Here is a 20,275-nt window from a genome sequence, read left to right as displayed (position 1 = left end):
AATCAGGTCGCCACCTGCCCTTCCTCCACGGAGCACAAGGCCGCGTCCCCGTCCTCCACCTTATCCTCACAACGGCCCTGCGAGGTAGGCCGGGGTCTCAAGGCAGGAGCTTGGCTGGAGTGTTCCGCCCAGCCCGAGCCCCAGAGCGTCTGCGGAGCCCGCAAAGGGTCCCAGCGGCGCGCTTTCCGCCCGCCTTCTCTTCCGCGGTGGAGGCCGGGCTCCGGCGAGGGCTCCGAGGGCAGGAAGCACTCAGCCGCCGGAGGCCGGAGCGAGCGGCCCCTTCCGCGAGCGCGCCCGGTTCCCGCCCCGAGGCCGCGCTCCGCCGCGCACCCTGCCCGCCGCGCCCGGAGAAGCGGCCGCGCCAGCCCCGCGTGCGCCCCCACGAGGGCAGAGCGGCCGGGCCGAGTCGGGGTTCTCCGGCCCGGCTGGCGGCGTCCTGAGGCTCGGGCCGAACGCCAGGAGGTGCCCGACAGTAACGCGCGGGGCAGGCAGCGGAAACGTGGCTCGGCAGCAGCGCCCGCCTTGGACCCGGGAAGGCGCCTGGGAGCAGCCCGGGAGCGGCCGGCCGGGCCGAGCGTCCGAGGTATCCTCGCGTGCTTCGGGCCGGCCGCGCGGGGGGCGGGAGGGGGGGCGTCGTCGTCGCGCTCTGCTCGGGGAGGTCCGGGAGGCGCCTTTCCTCGGCCGCGAGTCTGGCGGGCTTTCGCGGGGGCTGCCCGCGGTAGCCCAGCCGGCGGGAGAAATGCCGTCGAGCCCGCCGTCGACTTCATTCTCTGGCAACGAAAGGCAAGAAGGCGACCAGCTTTTGTTCCGGGCGTCCGAGCTGCCCGCTGCAGAGGCATCTGCTGAAGCGAACTCCGGCTCCCGGAATAAACGTTGCCCGCCCGTCGGACGCGTCGCTTTCTGCTGCGGCCCGCCTGGAAGGCTCCCCGGCAGAGGGTGAGCCTGCGAGTCTGTTCTGCGGAAAGCGGCGGAGTTGGCTTCGGAGTAAATAAGCCGTGCGGTCGTTTCAGGTGGGCAGCCGTGTTGGTTTCTTAAAGGATTCTTAAAAGGCCAGAGTCCATTAGCACCTAGAAAACTAACATTTATAGTAGGGTAGGAGCTTTTGTGAGTTACAGATCACTTCTTCAGATACCCGCTGCGGCTCACGAAAGCTCCTGCCGTACCACAAATGTTGTTAGTCTTATAGGTGCTATTGGACTGTTCCTCTTTTCTGTTGATACAGACGGACTAACACGGCTACCCATCTTGAAGATTCTTAAAGACCAACTAGATTTTCATGGCGCTTTAACTCTCAGAAAGCTCATATATTGGAAATCTAGTTGGTCTTTAAGGTGCTACTGGACCCAAATCTGGCCATAGAATTGTAGGGAATCCTTGTGCACGTGTTTCTCTGCGATTGGGAGCCGCAGTATGGTAACAGTTTTACAAAATTAGGAACAACCAAAATAGCACAACATTTTGGGTTGGGCCCAATCAAGTATCATACTGCTCTTTTTTGGATTTTAGGGAGGCTGGTCACAGCCACCTGCAGTCATAGCCTGTCTGGATGTAAACCTCATGGACAGTGGGGTAACCTCTGAGTAAATATGACTGAGGAATGTGCTGAGGGTCTAGCAGAGTACAGGTTATCCCCTCCCCCATCATTGCAGGTAAGTAAGTGTGCTGGGGTGGTATGCCACTGGTAGTATGCTCACTTCCGCTACTTTTGCCTTTGGAGAGCAGGTTTGGCAGGTTTGGGGGAGTGTTTCAAAAACCTGCCGGATCTGTTTGGCCAGAGGGGACTGTGGAACAAGCTAAATGTGCATAGAACCCAAGGGAAGCAAAGCTCCGTGAAAGTTCTGCTGCTCTCCATAAAAAACTATTGTAGGGCCAAGCTACACATGACGAATGACACTTGAACGGCAAGTGGATTGAGTGGAGGGCAAGTGAACAGGGAGAAATACACTTGCTGTTCAAGTGTCATTCGTCATGTGTAGCTTGGCCCGTAGCAAGACCAATAGCCGTAGCATCTCCAACAATGGGTCTCCTATTTTCAGTAGCTGTTCATTTGTGTTTTTAGCTTTGCCTTGTAAAGCACCTGGTAGTAGATTCAGGGCAGGCTAAAGAAAGTGCACCTTTTGCATAGTTAAGGAATTTGCTGCCACAGGTTGCGATGGTCAAGGCCTTAGAAGCCCGTAAAAACTCTTAGATGTTTTGTGGGATTGATTTATCAAGGGCTGTTAACCATGACAGATAAATTGAACCTCTAGGTTCAGGGCCGTCCGTCCGTCCGTCTCTGAAACCCAGTTGCTGGGAGGTGGGGGTGGCTTCACCTTCATGCGAACTCTCAAGTCTCTTATTCCAGCTGAAAGCTAGTTTGGAAACTGGACCAGAATTTTTGGGCATTCTCATGTATGATGCTGTTTTAGCCAGTGTTTGCGCGGCTTGTATGTGTAGTTAATTTGCAACGCCTACACAGAGAGAAGTATTTGCTGTGTTAAGAAAGGACTTCTTCCATCCTGCATTAATGATTCTCATGTGTGGGCAGATGACAGGTGATAAGTTCTGCTGTGCTTTTGTGACAGATGTCTGCATGAAACAGCCGTGATCTTAGAGAAGGTTTTTTTTTTGGCAAGTTAAAAGTTTCAAGCCCTACAGAGAGAAAGTACAATATACAGTGAAATCCTAAGAAGTGTTAAACCAGTCTAAGATCAATGAAATCTCAGTGGGCTTAGACTGAAGTAACTCCTTTAGGATTGCACTGACAGTCTGGTTGTGGAACAGATGATTAAAATGTATACCTGAAACAGTTGCTAAGTGTTTATTTGCAGTGATGATTTTGAAGATTGTGGCAAGGTTAACAGGCCTTGCCACAAGTATAGCAAATTAGTTCCATGTGGTTTTTATAGTAGCGTGGGAATATACCTCTCTCTCTTTTCCAAATAAAGATAGTTGTATAAATTTGGACCAACAAACTAAAGTTATACTGATTCTTAAGAGGCACTCTTATAAATGTAGGCTGGTTCAGTGCATCTTACATTATTTATTAGATATTTATTTCCTGTTCTTCTCTGCAAGGGGGCCCCAAAGTGTCTTACAACATAGTGTTTCCTCCATTTTATCTCCCAACAACAGCCCTGGGTGGTTGAGAGAGTGTAACTGCCCCAAGGTCAGCCAGTGAGCTTCCGTGGCAGAGGGGGGATTTGAACCCGGGTCTTCCAGATCCTAGTTTGGCACTCTAACCAGCACGCCACGTTAGGGGCCTATTAGGATGTATGTAATTGACAGGAATAAATGTTTGAGAAATCTCATCCCAACTCAGATCTCCCCCTCCAGGATACTATAAGGGTACGGACAGGCCGTTTCCCCTACTTTGCTCCTCCACACCTGAACAGACTCTCAACTGTTGTTGATATTCTGTGTCTCTGGGAGCATGCTTAGTCTTCATCAGACCATTTTTACTGGTTCATAGTCATTTATTTTCCTACAAATCTAGGGTTGCCAGGTCCCTACACCCTCCCAGAAGGAGGGGAGGGGACACACCTAGCACTTACCTTGCACTCTCCGGAGTCTTTGTGTACGTGCGCCCCCGATGCTTGCGCAATGACATCACTTCTGGGAAGTAACATCATCATACTGGCCATGGGTGTGCTCCCATACTTTGCACTCGCCCAAATCAGCCTGTTTGGGGCCCGAATTGGCCCCAGTGAAGTGTAGGAGCACACCTGCAGCTGGCCTGATGATGTCACTTTGGAAAGTGAAGTCGTCACACCCCACCAGGAGCGCACCCAGTACGCACTTTCCTGGGTTGCCTGCTGGTGGTGGGCGATCGCTGGGGGGGGGTTGCTACCTCCCAGTTATTGGTAGACCACGGGGCAACCCCCCAGGAGATTGCCTGCCACTGACAGGCACCTGGAAGCCTCTCCCTTTCTTGGAATCCTTCCCTTGTCTGTAGGTAGCCTGGTTTTGCTTTTGCCATGATTTGTACAAAGTGCCCACTTTACCGCTAGATATTACAAGCAGGGTACCAGCAAGGACTTGTATGGGGCATTTCCTTTTCCTTTCCCACACTATTTCCTTTTTCCCTTCCCTGAGAGCCCCCATAAGCCTCTCCCTTTTTCCTGCTTCCCCTTTTTCCTCTTTCCCACCCACCAGTCAGCCTACCTTTATCTGACCTCCAGTTTTCCCTCCTCCCCCCCCCCCCCGCGCATCCTGTATCTAGGAAAAGTCTGGCCTAGTTGTGTAGCGCCAGCCACTGGAGTGGGCTGAGTTGTGTATTGCTGGCCTGGCCAGGCCCAGTTAAACAGCGAGGAACCTGTAAGGACTTGCGGAGGGCACCTCACTTTGTATCGCCTTCCTGTACAATTTCCCCTTTCTCTCCTCCTGGCAGCCCCATATCCTCACATTTCCCTATTTCCTTCTCTCCTTCTCATTCACCAACCAACCAAACTTTCATCTGCCCTCCATCTTCATCTTGTACTTATTTTTTCTTTACTTCATTTATATTTCACTTTTCTCCCTCGTGAGTGCTCACAGCTTACATTGTTCTCCTTGCCTCTTATTTTCTCCTCACAACAACCCTGTGAGATAGGTTAGGCTGAGAGTGTATGACCCAGTGAGCTTCCGTGGCAGAGTGGGGATTTGAACCTGGGTAGACCAGATCCTAGTCTGAAACTTTAACCACCACACTGTTTTTTGTGGTATGGTTGCTAACATCCAGGTGGGGCCCAGCTGATCTCCAGACTACAGAGTCTGGAGATCAGCAGGAGAAAATGGCAGCTTTGGAGGGTGGACTGTATAGCATTATACCCTGCTGAGATCTCTCCCCAAACCCTCTCATCTCCAGGTTCCACCCCCAAATTTCTAGGAATTTCCCAAACCACACTTGCAACCGTGTTTTGTGGGGTGGCTGCTGCTGAACAGTAGCAAGCAGCCAGGCCTGGGTAAGTCCTGCAGATTACGTAGTAATATGTAGCTTTGTGGCTGCTGCTGGATCCAGCCCCAGTGAGTCCTCCATCAAAGGTCAAAACAGCCCTGCATAGGACCCTGCCTTCTCTGCCTACCTTTTACTGACTGAAACCAAGGCTTGAACTCTGGCAGTACAGGTGCAGTTGCCTAGCAACAGCCACTGGGGACATTTGTTTCTACAAGCACTGCTTCTGTCATTTTGGAGGGGTTAAAAACTTTTTTGTTGTTGTTTAGGTTTCAGATATTTCTGCAAACTTGAACTTTTCTAAGGTTTGTAGAAAGATCTTTCATGTCTGTCCATGGCCCAATCTCTGGATTTAAGTACCCATAGACGGGGCAGTGTTGTGAATTAGATGTATTGATTAATTAAATGTAATGATAATGTGCTGAATGTCTGTAAGCCAGTCAGTCTCATTTCTTCTTTTGAACTGTTGCGCTAGAATGGATGGGAGAACATCCACCGCAGAGCTGAAAGGGAGGTGGAACCAGCAGGCTGTGTTTAGAGAACCTGCCGCTTTTCACCTTGCACAGAGGCTTCATTCCCCTTGGATCTGCAGAAAGGAAACCTCTCTGTTTTCCCTTACTTTGGTCCTATTGTTGCCTTAGGGCTGGTTGGCCTCAACCCACTTTCAGGGGCTTTGTGACCCACGTTTGGGTCCCGACCCGCAGGTTGGGAAACGTTGCACTAACGTGTTCAAAGCATTGATATAACATTATCTAGGTAATCCTCCCTCAACCCCTGAGTTGTGTTCTCCCCAAGCTAGAAAAGGAAAATCCGAAGCTGCAAGAGAGTGGCTGGCTGAAGGTCATCTCATGAACACCTGGCTGAGGTGTGAGTTTAAAGGGCATACAACCTGTCCTCTGTGCTTTGCGTGTATCACCACTGGAAAGAATTGAGGCACTTGAGGTGCTGTGATTTAGCTTCTGCTTTCTCCTTTGCTCGCTGTGTAATGCTTGCCATTCATACACAGCCGGGAAGTGAGGTCATTAGAAAAGTTTTTTTTCCTTGGAAGAGTTTTCAAAGGAGCAAATGAGCCCAGGGACATCCTGTTGCCAGCTTCTGTGTGTGGGCTGTGGTTTAAATTGCAGGGGCGGGTGGGCAACCGAGATTGCAGTTTACGAGGCAAGTTCTCAACAAGGTTTAAAGGCCCACCTTTGAATGTATTCAAGGTAAATTTATGCAGGACTTTTTTGTGACAGTACCGACCAGTATGAAGCACCAACACTTTTTTCTGGGGCTCTCCCACGTTCCTGATCCTTGCGCAGTGTCCTGCCTCCCCTCATCCAGAGAAAGGGATGTGGACCCTCAGGAACTGAGTGTCTGCAGAGGGGAGGGAGGGGGGAATGGGTGAAAATTGGCACAGCCTTATGTGAGAACGCTGGCACTTTTCTAATACAAAACATATTTTCATATTGCTTGCCTTAGTTCTTAATTAAAAATGAACTCAAGGTGGTTTATGAGTGGAGAAGGAAACGGTCTCACAGATCAGTTGCAAAGGTTTCCCAGTCTAGACTTTCCATGTCTAAAAGTCAGCAGCATTAAGATCTTTAGAACCTGCCATCAAGAGAGACCTTACGGGAAAAATGCCACCAAACATTCTCCAGAATACAAGCGTTGTGCAACCTTCAGGGGAGGCAGGGCACTGTGTGTACCTCCGCTGGAAACCTGCTACCAAGTTCCAGGGCAACAAATGAAAAAGCCCCAGCATTGGCTGCTGCACCCCTCACCATTTTATGAAAGGTGACAGCAAGGAGGAAGGAGTTGCTGCAATTAGTGTGTGAGCTAATATAAATGTGCTTGTATAGAAATAAAATGTTTTATGATTACTTTTAAAATAACTTACAGGGCAATCCTAAGAACAGTTATCCCCTTCTAAGCCCAGTAAAGGAGAATTTAGGATTCTTCTGATTAGCCTGGCACTCTAGAGAGTCAGTGGACTTAGATGGGTGTAATTCGGCCTAGAACGGCACTCTTATATGAGCTCTAGCCCGGGCTTTTTTCCTGACAGTATGCGCCTGTATGCAGTATTGGCACCTCTTTCTACAGTACTGGCATCTTTTTGGGTCAGTGGGCTTCAGCCACCAAGGCAGCAAAGTACCAGTACCTTTTTTTAAAAGGAAAAAAGCACTGGCTTTTGCAACGCAATTAACACATTCAACAGTGCCCCCTCCATTTTAAAGAAGGCCTGCATGCCACCCTTACCCTGCAAAACTGGAGAGTATGGATAAGGGTTGCCAGCTTCACATGGTGAAATTCCTGGAGATTTGAGAGTGGATTTTGGGAAAGGAGGGGTTTAGGAGGAGTGGGATCTCGGTAGGGATAGGATTCCATAGAATCTATCCTGCAAAGGAACCATTTTCTCCAGGTGAACTGATCTCTCTTGTCTGGACATCAGTTGTATTTCTGATAGATCTCCAGCCGCCACCTGGAGGTTGGCAAGCCTAGTATGGATGTTGTGTGTCTAGGTGCTGGGTAGACAGGATCATGAGCATGTGGAGAAACCCCTCTCTGCATGGAGGTGCTTTTGAAGGAAAGCCATGCAAGGTCTGAAATTTGGGGAGGGGGGGGGTTAATCCTGTGATTCACGACATGCTGCCGTTATATTTTTTTCTGCTGAATATATTTCTTTGGACCTTTGGACCTTCCTTGAGGAAGCAACATTTGCTAAGGTGAGGGACTGTTTTCTTTTAAAAAATTATCCAAGGAGGAGTTTGTTTATTACTGTTTGAAAGCTGGGTGCATTTTATTTTTAAAATGAGTAGCCTGTAGTGCAAATATTAGTGCTAGACGGGGTTGCGTCAGTTTCCGGCTGTCTGAGAACCTGACTGCTGGAAGTGGTGAATGAGGTCTCAGCTTGCTCTGACTGGGCCACTCTTCTGTGTTCGGAATGTTGGTCACTCCCTTCCCAGTACCTTGAATGATTGGCTTTGGGGGAAAGAGTAAAGGAAAATGCCAGATTAATCTCTGTAAAACTAACACCGCGACTCCAGCAGGGAAATCTGCCAGTGCTTCACATTCAACGTAATGAGCACGGTGTAATTTTGGGGGGGGGGGACTGATGTTATTTATGGGCAGCGGAGAACGCAGGCCTGATTCAACCCAACTGGCAGCTGCCTAGGACAGCAACATTCCAGGGGCTCCAAGTGATCCAGAAAGACCCTGAAGAGATTTTTCAGGGTTCACCATGAAGGCTGTGGGACAATGGGGTCTGGGTACTGTTGCACCCCTCCTGTGCATTCTCCCACTCCTTAGAGATGAATAGACTAAAATTATAATTTATTACCTACCTACTTCTCGCAAGTCATGGAATCATAGGGTTGGAAGGGACTCCAAGGCCATCTAGTCCAACCTCCTGCAGGAAATTCACAACTACCTCCCCCTCCCCACACAGTGACCCCTGTGCCATGCCCAGAAAATAGCAAAACACCGTCAGGATCCCTAGCTGAACTGGCCTGGGGAAAACTGCTACCTGACCCCAAGATGGCGATCGGCCTTACCCTGAGCATGAAAGAAGGGGCCACGAGAACTAAGCATTGATGTAACCCTTCCTGCCCTTCCTCTCAGGATCTGCCTAGGTTCACAGAATCAGCTTTGCTGTCAATGGCCATCTAGCCTCTGCTTAAAAACCTCCAAAGAAGGAAGAGCCAGACGAGCGACAAAGGAGAAATCAGACCATTGGTTCATTGAACTCAGCACTGTCCGCTGTGATTGGCAGTGGCTCTTGGGCAGAGAAGGGCTCTCCCCTGCACCTGTTCCTGAGGTCCTTCAGCTGGAGACATGATAGGGAGTGAACCTGAGATTGTATGCAAAGCATATTCTTGACAACTGATCCTGGTGTTGAACTTTCGCATGTATAGAACAGAAGACAATGTGAAACAGTCTGGAGGAGGGGACTCAATTGCCTGTCCTGCACTGAACAAGGTGGTGGTTGGTGGGTTAATTTTTGCTAAAGCAGCGAGAAGGCTTGGGCTAGTGCTGGTGAAGCCAAGAGGATACTCTTGGGAATGGAGTGCTAATTGAACATATGATTGTATGTAACCAATATAGGTGGTCATGGTTCAGAAAATGGACCTAAATTAGACACGGTACGGCCCGGTTCGTGGTTTGCGAACACATAGTTTGTGGGACTCACCTTTTCCCATGAATTTTGGTCCATTTTTGGTCCAATTTGTTAGTCCGTGGTCCATGAGTCCAGACATCCTGGCGCCGATCTATCAATTCCCTATACAATGGAGGGGATATCCACAAACCTTTTGCAGCCCTTAAAAACTTAATAGGCTGCTCTGCCTGCCAAGCAGAGAGCTCCCATTCTGCTCTATGGAGCAAGAAGCAAGAATGAATTCACTAGGCAACGGAGGGGTGGACGTTCTGCAGCCAAGCTTAGCCCTAAAAACCTCGATAGGCAGCTATGCCTGCCAAGCAGAGAGCTCCCATTCTGCAAGGGAGGAGTGGACGTTCTGCAGCCAATCTTAGCCCTCAAAACTTTGATAGGCAGCTCTACCTGCCAACCTGAGAGCGCCCATCCTGCAAGGGAGGAGTGGATGTTCTGCAGCCAATCTTAGCCCTCAGAACCTTGATAGGCAGCTCTGCCTGCCAAGCAGAGAGTTCCCATTCTTCTCTATGCGAGCAAGGAGCAAGAATTAATTCCCTAGGCAACGGCTGGGAAGGTGTCTGTGTGGTAAGGGGGCTCTTCCCCCACCATTTTCTGTTTTAATTTTGCCTCATTGCAACTTGTTGGAGCTGCTAGCCAATGTGAGTCAATTGGCATTTGCGACTCTAGTATCTACCGGGAGTTTCCTGGGGGCGGCCGCTTTGTGGGTCTGTAACTTGGACGTCCAAAATGCAAACTTGACCAAACTTGGAGGGTGGCTGGGGGAGAGGCTGCTGAAGATTCTCTGTGAGTTTGGGCTCTCTGGGTGTGAAGGAGGCGGAGTGAGGGCTGCCGGAAGTGATAGACCACAGACTGACGAACCGGTGCGTGAACCGGGCTGGTCTGGGAAAAGTTCGTGGTCCGTGAAAATTGACAGACCAAGAGCCGGCAGTCTGTGGGGTTTTCCCGGTCCGTGCCCACCTCTAGTAAACAAATGTTAAACACACAGTACTTAAGCATCTTTATTATCTCGGTAATCCTTACACCTGCTCTTTGAGGTTGGTCTGTATTAGTTTCCTGAGATTGCACTAGGGGAATGTGAGTCTGGGAAGAAGAGTGGCTTACCAAATATCACCAAGGAAGGTTTGAACCGGGGACTTCTAGTGGTCTTCTCAGTTTTGTACCTGCCGTGCTGTGCCCTCTCTCGGTAGTGTCTTTGGCTGGTTAGGGGCAAAGATGAATCTGGATTATCTCCAGAATTGCATGGACAGGTGGGCCCATGTGGCTTCTCTCTGCTTATCTATGGACCAAGCTAGACATGATGGTGGGAGGTTGAAGCTTAAGTATTCTCTGTCCATGGCTCATTTCCCTACAGTCTTCTCCCCAAGGACTCCCCTGTACCTGCTTTGCTCAGGTGCCCAAAATGAACCTGGATTGCTGAAGAATCATCTTAACCTGTGAGATGGTCAGCTGCATTTCCATACCTCTGCCCATTTCACTTTTGCCATTGGGTCCTCCTGTTCCTATCTGAGTCTGGCAGATCTAGTTTTAAACACACAGGGACGGTTCTCTGGTGAACCCACCCAAGCAGCTCCTTGTGGCAGTAAAGTGAGGAAAGCATGGATCCAGCACAGAGGCATGGCTTACTCCCAGCACCCAGCAGCATGGCAGGTGACTGGCATCCCCTCTTGGGCCTGCATGCCACCGGCTGTACCTTCCTTGGTGTGGCAAAGTACCATGCCTAAAAACACCCTCCTTTGTTGCGCTCCCGTTTAGCACAGCCCTCCAGGTGGGCATGGAATAATTTTGCAATGAGAAACACTCCTCTCTTCAATGTCTAGTGGGGAAGCAGGTTTTGAGAGTCATTCTCTTGTTGAGCCACCCCCCCCCCCATTTTGCTCTTGCGTGGCTCTTGCTTTGTTTCGAAAGGCCTGATACAAGTGCGCCAGTCAAAAGAAATTTCAGTCAGCTTTCACATTCATTGTTTGAATGAAACCAGGAACGGCTCTCTCATTCAAAGGGCAGCCAGCTCCCACCCTGCTGATGCTCTGTTGTCTGTCTGAAAACTTGCTGAATAGCCTTTAGTCTAAACATGAAGTCACCGGGCTGCCTGTTTAAGCCAGATCAAAAATATCACAATGGGGATGGAGGCTGTGAACCTCTGGAATGAAAATCTGGGCCACGAAAGGGGGACTGTCGATGGCTTGCAGACTGAACGGAATCTGTCGGGAGTCAGTTCTGACTGATACCATATTTATTTGTTTATTTAGTTTATGTATACTCCTCCTTTATTCCCAGTGGGGTCCCGAAGTGACTAATGTCATTCTCCTCTCCTCCATTTTATCTTCACAACAACCATGTTGTAGGTTAGGTAGGTTAGGCTGAGAGTGTGAGACTGGCCTGAGGTCACTCACCAAGCTTCCATGGCAGAGTGAGAATTCAAACCTGGGCCTCCCAGATCCTAATCTGACACTTCCTTTACCTTGTCAAGCAATAGAAGTAAAATGTCAGCTGCATCTAGAACTCATTTGATAGAAGAACGGCCCTACTGGGTCCAACCAAGGATCCATCGAGTCCAGAATCCTGTTTCTAAGTGGACAGATAGATGCTGTGGCAAACTTTGCAGCCAAGCATGAAAACCATCAACCTTGTTTCTCTACGGTGATCTTAGAGGCGTTCTGGTGCTTTCGTAGACTTTGCTGTTGATTTTATAGTCACTGGTACTGCATACTCACAGTGTGTGGCTTAGTGTATGCCATGTATACATATAATGCTTATTAATTGACATGCATGGAATGTTAAACGTGCATGCATTTTATTAGAAAAGATCATTGCTAGGAAAAAGAAAACGACATGAACATGAAGCATCGCATGTGCAGTTAGCACAAGGGAGAAGCAAAAGTGAAGTAGAGATTTCTGGGTTGAAAGAGTGGAGGTGATCAGTTCCAAATCATTCCCTCTCAGACCTTCACAAAGCTACCCTCTCACTATCATAGAGAATAGCTGCTGATGGGCCTGTGAGCTTGTCTAATCCATTTGGAAAGCCCTGCAGGTTGCACTTGGTCCTTCAGTTATGTTTCTTGCATTGTTTCCCAGGAGATGAAAGCGGAGTTCCTGTGATGCCCTTTGGGCCTTATTATGAAATCTTGCCAACTCAAGCGGAGCTAAAATCCCAGCTGCATGGAAATTGGCGGGCAAAGAGCTGATGAAATTTTAGGGTCGCTTTACACAAGAGCCAAATTACACACATTAGCCCTCCATGATGCTTTACATTGGGGATTGGAAGTAAGACAGGCCATTGTGATGCCAGTATTCTTGTGTTACAAACACAAGAACTGCCCCCGGACAGTTCTCTTGTTTGCTGTTTGAAAAAGTGTGTTGCAAGAAATAAACTGATTATGGTTGAAAACTGAGGTTGGGTAATACGTAGTGAGGAGTTCATGCCATGCTAGACCAGTGGCTCTTCCAGAGCATTGTCTCCTCTCTCTGTCTGTGGTTCACTAGAGTTCTTCTTCGGCCATCCTCCCAGAGGTGAGGCTCTTTTTTGCTGGCAATGCTGTGCATTGAACCTGGGACTTTTTGCATTCAAAGCAAGCACTCTGCCTCTGAGCTTACAGACTCATGGTTGCTCCTGATATTTCCCATACTGCAAAGATGCAGATCTGTGGCTATTTCTCGCTGCTGCCCTTGGTCCATGTTCAGAATGAGAGCCGTGCCTCATTTTTTGGGAATGGAAGCTTCTCAAGTAAATGCATCTCTGGAATTTGTGAACACCACTTGGTTATTTCTCTAAAAGTCTGGTGAGTGGAGACCCAAATCTGAGTGAGATTGTGGCATGGGGTAGTGGTGACAGCTTAGTCTTCCTCCTTGTGTTGCCAACTCCAGCTAGGGAAATTCCTGGAGATTTGGAGGTGATGCCCGGGGAAGATTGAGTTTGGAGGGGGAGAGGAAGTTCAGCGAAGATGCCATAGAGTCTGCCTTTTGAAGCTGCCATTTCAGAAGATCTGATCTCTGTAGCCTAAAGATCACTTGTAATCCCAGGAGAGCTGATGGTCACTTCTCAATCACTGCCTCGCCTCAAGAGAGAGAGAGAGTCAAAAAAGCAGGTGTTTTAAATTTTGGGATGGGAATGAAGAGTGAAAATGAGATTGCCCAATGTGAAAAAGAGCCTCCTCGTGCCCCCTTGGCTAATGGATTCTGATCCTAAAAATTAACTCAGGTGCAGAACTATGCAGGGGTAGTTTAACTCTTTCCCTTGTGCTTTTTTGTGTATTGAACATCCCCACCCCCCACCCTTGGTCTGTTTTCTGCCTCTTAAGAAAAAAAGTTCCAGCTATTATTTATTAGGCTTGTCTTCTTCCCTATTAGAAAGAGAATAAAATAATATCAAATAAGTAAAAATAACAATTTAACTAAAGTAATAAAATATAGGCTAACAAAATAAACAGCAGCACTTGAAAGTCCAAACCTTTGAAATCCTAGAACCATTACAAGTCAGCCATAATACCAATGAAAGTAGTGCGCAAAAAAAAAAGTAACAGCTTTGGAAAAAAAGAAGAAAATGTAACTTGTCAAAGCCCAATCAATCATTTTTGGGGAGATGACTCATTTAGTGCCCCTCCAAGGCCCTCCGGAAAAGAACTTAATAAAAAACAATTCACAATTATGCTTTCCATTTCCAAAGAGAGCAGTTCTAAGAGATGTGCAGTCTCTCGAGAGCGTTACACTTGGCTTCCCCCCCCTTTTTTGGCATGGTGTTCCAGTTGAATGTCATGCCAACAGTTTTGTGTGTGTGTGTGTTTGTGTGTGTTTAAAGAAATTTAAAGTGTTTTCTGTCATGTGGTCTATCGAGGTAGTTGTGGTTCTTTATGTGGTTCTGTTTGATATACTCTCACATATTGCAGTAGTATTGTCAGTAGTAGTGACTTAATTAAAAAAAACTCCAGAGGATGCAACACAGAGTAGACCATATTTCTGTTGATGTACAAGTTACACATTATGCTATGGATCCATAACTGGATCCCTCAATATTTTTATTTATTTACTTTATTTTTTTACCCATCTTTCTCACTGAGACTCATGGTGCATTATGCGGTGTAAAACAATGCAATCAGATAGCATGACAGTCTGAGATATCTAATAAACAGTGCAATAGGACTAAGTTTACAAAAATTAGAAACAGTGAAAAAAGTATTAGACAGGATCAAGTACAATCAGTACCAAAAAAGTATCACATATAATATGTTGAACAATGCAGAGAATGGAATCACAAAATAAGAGCAGAATGCAGTAAAAACAACACAATACATAAAGATAAGTTTCTGGTGGGTAGTCATGTTGGTCTGTAGTAGAAGAGCAAGATTCAGGTCCAGTAGCACCATTAAGACCAATTAGATTTCCAGAGTATGAGCTTTCGAGTGTCAAGGCTCCCTACTGGACCTGAACCTTGCCATAATACATACAATGCATAAAGAGTCCTGTAGCACCTTTAAGACTAACCAACTTTATTGTAGCATAAGCTTTCAAGAACGATGCGTCTGATGAAGAGAGCTGTGGTTCTCAAAAGCTTATGCTACAGTAAAGTTGGTTAGTCTTAAAGGTGCTACTGGACTCATTACTATTTTGCAACTACAGACTAACACGGCTAACTCCTCTGGATCTAATTCATATAATAAAAACGTAATAGATACCTAGGGATCCCATTCCCCTGGTGGGGGTGGGGAATCCCCCGCTTCGACCTTTTGCCTCACACCACCACTTACCTGGCTGGTGGAGGGGAAAGAGCCTCCCAGGCACACTCCTGGGGCTGCTGCGAAGACATCACTGATGTCGTTGCGCCACCCTGAGAGCACTCTCATGCTTTGCAGTGGGCCGATTGGAGTGCCAAATGGGCCAAGGTCCCATTCGGAGCCCAAATTTGCCCTCTGAGAGGCGCACGCGTGCTCCTCTGCCTTGCAAGAGGATGCCACTTTCTGGAAGTAACATTATTGCACTGCTGCGGGACTGCGAGTGCGTGAGGAGCATGCTGGGAGCAGCAAGAAGGTAAGTGCCAGGTCCCCCCTCCTGCTGGGAGGGTAAGGGGACCTGGCAACCCTAAGGTACCATAAACAGTGGCATAGACTACAATCTTGTTCCCTTAATAAAAGCACCTTCCTGAGCCATTCCATTATCCAGTAGACCTACCCTCTTTTAAAAAGTGCCCTCCTGCACCATTTTGTTTTACATAGTTTGTGGAATGACAGAATTATGGGAGCCTTCCTGGTCTCCTCTGGCAGGCCATTCCACAAGGTGGGGGCAACATCAGAGGAAGCCTGTGCCCCGGTAGTTACCAATTTTACCCCTTTGCAGGGTGGCACCTTCAGAAGGCTTATGTGGATGGATAGCAAGAGAGGTGGTCCTTCAGGTATGAGAGCTCTCCAAGGTCACGCCGGGCTTTGTATCTTGCTTGAATTGAGCCTGATGACTGATAAGTAAGCCATGATTTCAACGTGGGTGTCACATGCCCCCTCTGCCTAGCTTCCAGTAGCAACTGAGCTGTGGCATTCAGTGCCAACTAGAGCCTCTGAGTTGAGCACTCATGGGAGGGTGCATTTTGTATCAGGGCTGCATTGACGAGGTGTGGGGTCTTTACTCCTTTCTCCTTACCATTTCTCCAGTCAAAACCACCCTCTTCTTAGCTCTGATAAGTCTGAAATAGGAAATTGGTTTAATTTCCCCCATTGCCGTTAATAACAGCTCTGGGGAACCTCTGGAGGAGGGGAGAGTTGGGAAGAAAGACGCTGCCCCTTCACTGTGGCACAAATCCAAATGGGATCCCAGCTGCTTTTGGGCTTCGAAATAAACATGGGGATTGATGAGAATCTGACCATGAAACTCCAAGATAACATTGGATTGACCAGGATAACACCTGCTCAGTCCTTGGAGGGGTCTCCCAAGCTCGCTGGAGCAATGGCGGTTTCAAAGGGGGTGTGCACCGGATGTGTCTTTCTGAGAACTAGACAGAGTAGCTGCCCGTGTGAGAGAGAGAGCTGAGCCCAGATGTTTGCTAATGCTCAGTGCAGTAATGAATTAGCCACACATGTTTTCCGACAGGATGGTTTTTCATTCCTTTCTGTCAGAAGAGTTTGACTGGGCTAGTCTTCATCATAAAACGCCTTTAACAATCGAACTTGGTGGAAGAGATTTCCCTTCCCGTGGGGAGCAACCTCACCCCCCACTGCCTTGCTTCTTGATTTTCCATGGTGACAGGTCCTCACTGCAGCTGAGAAACTCCATACTGTAAAAATCGTTTGCTATGTGCTACGTTCTGTTGCTTGGAACAAGCTTTTTAGAAGAGGGAATGGTGATTTTTTTTTTTTGCTTATACCAAAAGAGAGCATCAGTTTTAATATCAAAAAAAGGCTCGTGGCAAAATTTAGTGGGGTGTTTTTCCCCTCAAGTAATCCTAAACTTTGCGAGACATTTAAGTCTCCACCTTTGGTTGAAAAGGTTTTTAAGCTGTGTGGGCAGGGTACCTCCAGGGGAAGCTTTGACATATTTGCAGTGAAAGAGGTTTTTTTTAAATCACTTATTGGCACTTAATTCCACAACTTTGTGCAGTAAAAGTGCGCCTTGGAAAAATGCATTCACTATTCTGCTATCCCCTAGCATGGAGAGGTGTGTCATGATTTTATTTCACAAAATTTATACTCCAACTTTCTGACCTTGTAAGGATCACCTAGGCAGTACGCTATACACACGCAGGCATACAATGAAGTCACATAAAAACCATTAAAATCAAAAACACATCATTAAAGCAATTAAAACCAGAGTTAAAATACATACAAAACATAATTTTAAAACGTTGGACAGGAAGGAGGAATCACTGAGGAAGTATCAAGTGAAACCCAAAGGGCTTCATCCTCTGCAGAGGATGGCAGCAGAAGGGGGCAGACGAGACTCCCTGGGGAGAGAGTTCCAGAGTTTTGCCGTGACTGGGGGTCGCGCTAGATGTGCAGGTTTTTAAAGAGTCGGGTCTGGGTTCCCTGCAGCCATACAGCTGCTATGGGGAATAGCGGTTAAAAAATAAAGGAGAGCCCAAACGGCCTCAGAATGCCTCTGTGGAGGAGGAGGGGCTCAAGCTATTTATTTAATCACATTTTTATCCCACCCTCTTCGCAAGCAGACTCAGGGCGACTTACAGTTTCCCTGTGTCATAATAGCACTGGGAGTCCCCCCCCCCATTTTTATTGTTCCACATGCACAGAATACTTTAAGTGAAGCAGAAAAAATAAGGGGGAAAACCTCTCTTCCGCATTCTGTTTTGCCACAGGAAACGCCTGGGGGTGGGGGAGGATGTGGACACAGACCCAGCTCTTTACAAACCTGCGCCTCTGGCTTGACCCTAGAAGTCCCTCTCCTGGGTTGCACTTGCAGCCCACGTGTTAGAAAACGAGCACCTGAAGCAGGGCCTGAGAAGATGACTGCAGTGGCCAAGAAGGAGGTTCGTAAGACAGCCGGCACTCCTTCAGGCACGTCTGGCTCCGAAACATATAGGAGCTTTAAAGGTCAGCACCACCCTGGAATTGTGCCTGGAAACAGAGCAGGAGAGGGTATAGATGGACCTGGAGTAATATGTTCCCTGCCACCCACTGCAGTCAACCTCTTGGCTTCAGCATTCTGCAACCATTGAAGTTTCCAAACAGTTTTTAAGGGTAGACCTACAGAGAGAGCAATAATCTAATGTAGACGTAACCAGGAAATGCACCACAGCGGCCAGATCTTTCCTGCCCAGGAAAGGCCGCCGCTGGCTAACCAGGCAAAGCTGGCAAAAGGCACCCCTGGCCACAGCTGCCAGGTGCTTATCCAAGAGCACTTGTTCCTTCAAGGGCAATTAACCCCATCCAGACCTGGTGACACCTTAAATCCTGAGTCAGACGTTCCACTCACCAGTAGCATTTCCATTTTGTTGGGGGTTAAACTTCATGATATTCGCCCACCTCTTCTCCAGAACTGCTTCCAGGCACCAGTTCAGAATTTCTACACCCTCCGTGGCACGAGGTAGAGCTGAGCGTCATCTGCATGTTGGAGACAACCCAGCCCAGATCTCCAGATGAGCGCACACAGCAGTTTCATGTCATTGTTAAAGAGCACATGCATGGATTGCCTCCCTCATTCCCAGTATTGTCATCATCATAGTTTATTACAATTCACTGTCAGCTAAACATTGCAAGAAAGTTAGCAATACATAATACATAAAAACAATAAATAAAGCATTCTGTGCAGGAATCATAACGTTAGTGGTGGTGATACTCTGGCTCCATCCCCAGCATATAGACAGTGATAATTTTTGGCAGCACACGAATGCGGCAGGATTCCCTGATGCAGCAAGTGCTGCATCTCACAGCTGTGGGGGAATCCCAGAAGTGTTGTCATTATTAAAAAAACACTCTCCTATCCCGGATCTGTTAGGGGAAGCAGATTTAACCAGGCTTCTATGTAATTGCAAGGACAATATCTTCCCGTTGATGAAGAAATGATGTGTATCTTTTTAGGTGCAAGAAATGAAGCGTGCCTCTAATTTTATTTGAGGAGGGGGAACGATGCACCCATGATTCCAGTTTTGACACAACTGGTAAGATTGCACTACTGGACACTTAGGATACTGCTTTTATGTAGGGGCCTCAGTAGACAAGGCAGAGCGCTTCTCACCTGCTCTGTGTTTTCTGTTTCGTTGTTTGCTTTGTAACATGGTACCTCCCTTGTGCACAGAGGCCTTGGAATGAGATTTAGTAGGCCTGGGGAGGAGGATGTAGTTTTCTGTTTCAAGAAGGTCCCACTTGATCCCCACACCTATTTTGTGGGGGGGGGGGGAGGATCAAGAAAAAGGTAAGAAATGCTACAATGCAATAGCTCCTAAGGGTACTGAGAGGTCACAGTGAAACTTGGCGTGTCTCTGATAATAAGAATTGGACTTGTTATTTCTGCAGCTCTTTAGAGTGACCAAAGCACTTTGCGAGGTAGGCCAGAATGAGTAACCCATTGAGCTGAGGCTCAAACCACCCACTACATTTGGGGACAAGGTGACTCACTTTTCTTGTAGCTACACAGCAGCTACTGCATTTTAAAGGTCCACAGAAGTCTGATTCAGCTGGGGGGGGTAGTGTTGCCAGCCTCCAGGTGGTAGCTGGAGATCTCCCAGAATTTCAGCTGATCTCCAGGCGATAGAGATCAGTTCCCCTGGAGAAAATCTCTGCTTTGGAGGGTGGGTTCTATGACATTATAGTGTTTTGCGGCCCTCCTCTCCACAAATGCTGCCCTCTCCAGGTTCCACCCCCCAACTCTCCAGGCATTTCCCAGCCTGGACCTGGCAACCCTATCCAGGGGGTGGCACTCCTGCCTTCCCTTTTGCACCATTTTTTCAGAGCAAATATGGCTGAGGAGGGGGAGTCATTTGCCCCATGTTCAGGCTGTGTGTTTTGGCCTGGGAAAATGTTGTGGAGGTTGTGTTAATACTAACATTTGTTTCATGTTAATACTGGAGGTTGCCAACCTCCAAGTGAGGCCTGGATATATGGAATCACAATTGATCTCCCAACAAAAGATCAGTTCCCCTGGAGAAAATGGCTGCTTTGTAGGGTGGGCTCTATCGCAGTGTACCCTGCCCTCCTCACGCTCCACCCCCGAATCTACAGGAATTTTCCAACCAGGAGCAGGCAATCCTACTTAATACCCCACACTTGCTCTGACTCACAGAATCACAGAGTTGGAAGGGGCCATACAGACCTTCTAGTCCAACCCCCTAGTCCAATGCAGGATGAGCCTAAAACATCCCTTACAAAGATCATCCAGCCTCTTGAAAACTGCCAGTGAAGGGGAGCTCACCACCTCCCTAGGCAGCTGATTCCACCTTTGAACTACTTTGACCCTGAAAAAGTTTTTCGTAATATCCAGCCAGTACCTTTCTGCATATAATTTAAGCCCGTTGCTTTGAGTCCTATCCTCTGCTGCCAACTGCAACAGCTCCCTACCCTCCTCCAAATGACAGCCTTTCAAATATTTAAAGAGAGCAATCATGTCCCCCCTCAATCGCCTCTTCTCCAAACTAAAGATTCCCAGTCCCTCAGCCTTTCCTCATAGGGCTCAGTCTCCAGACCCCTGACCATTCTCGTCGCTCTCTTCTGCACCCTCTCAATTTTGTCCACATCCTTTTTGTATTGAGGCCTCGAGAAGTGCACACAGTACTTCAGGTGTGGCCT

The 20,275-nt window shown here is 48.0% G+C and overlaps 1 protein-coding gene across 2 annotated transcripts in view; it reads left to right on the top strand.

Moving 5' to 3' along the window:
- The first annotated feature begins 359 nt into the window (after positions 1–359).
- Positions 360–20,275, top strand: part of ARHGEF9 (Cdc42 guanine nucleotide exchange factor 9) — a 408,379-nt gene continuing 388,463 nt past the window's right edge. The window contains exon 1 of one of the 2 annotated variants that reach the window (XM_054996023.1): positions 360–583. The gene's annotated coding sequence lies outside the window, so the exon portion shown is untranslated. The remainder of the gene's footprint in view (positions 584–20,275) is intronic. The other variant, XM_054996022.1, reaches the window with a different exon arrangement.

The sequence above is a fragment of the Eublepharis macularius genome, chromosome 13 (genome assembly GCF_028583425.1).
Source record: "Eublepharis macularius isolate TG4126 chromosome 13, MPM_Emac_v1.0, whole genome shotgun sequence".
NCBI lineage: Eukaryota > Metazoa > Chordata > Lepidosauria > Squamata > Eublepharidae > Eublepharis > Eublepharis macularius.
The sequence above is the reverse complement of the archived record's forward strand: the minus strand, read 5'-3'. Positions and strand labels throughout refer to the sequence as shown.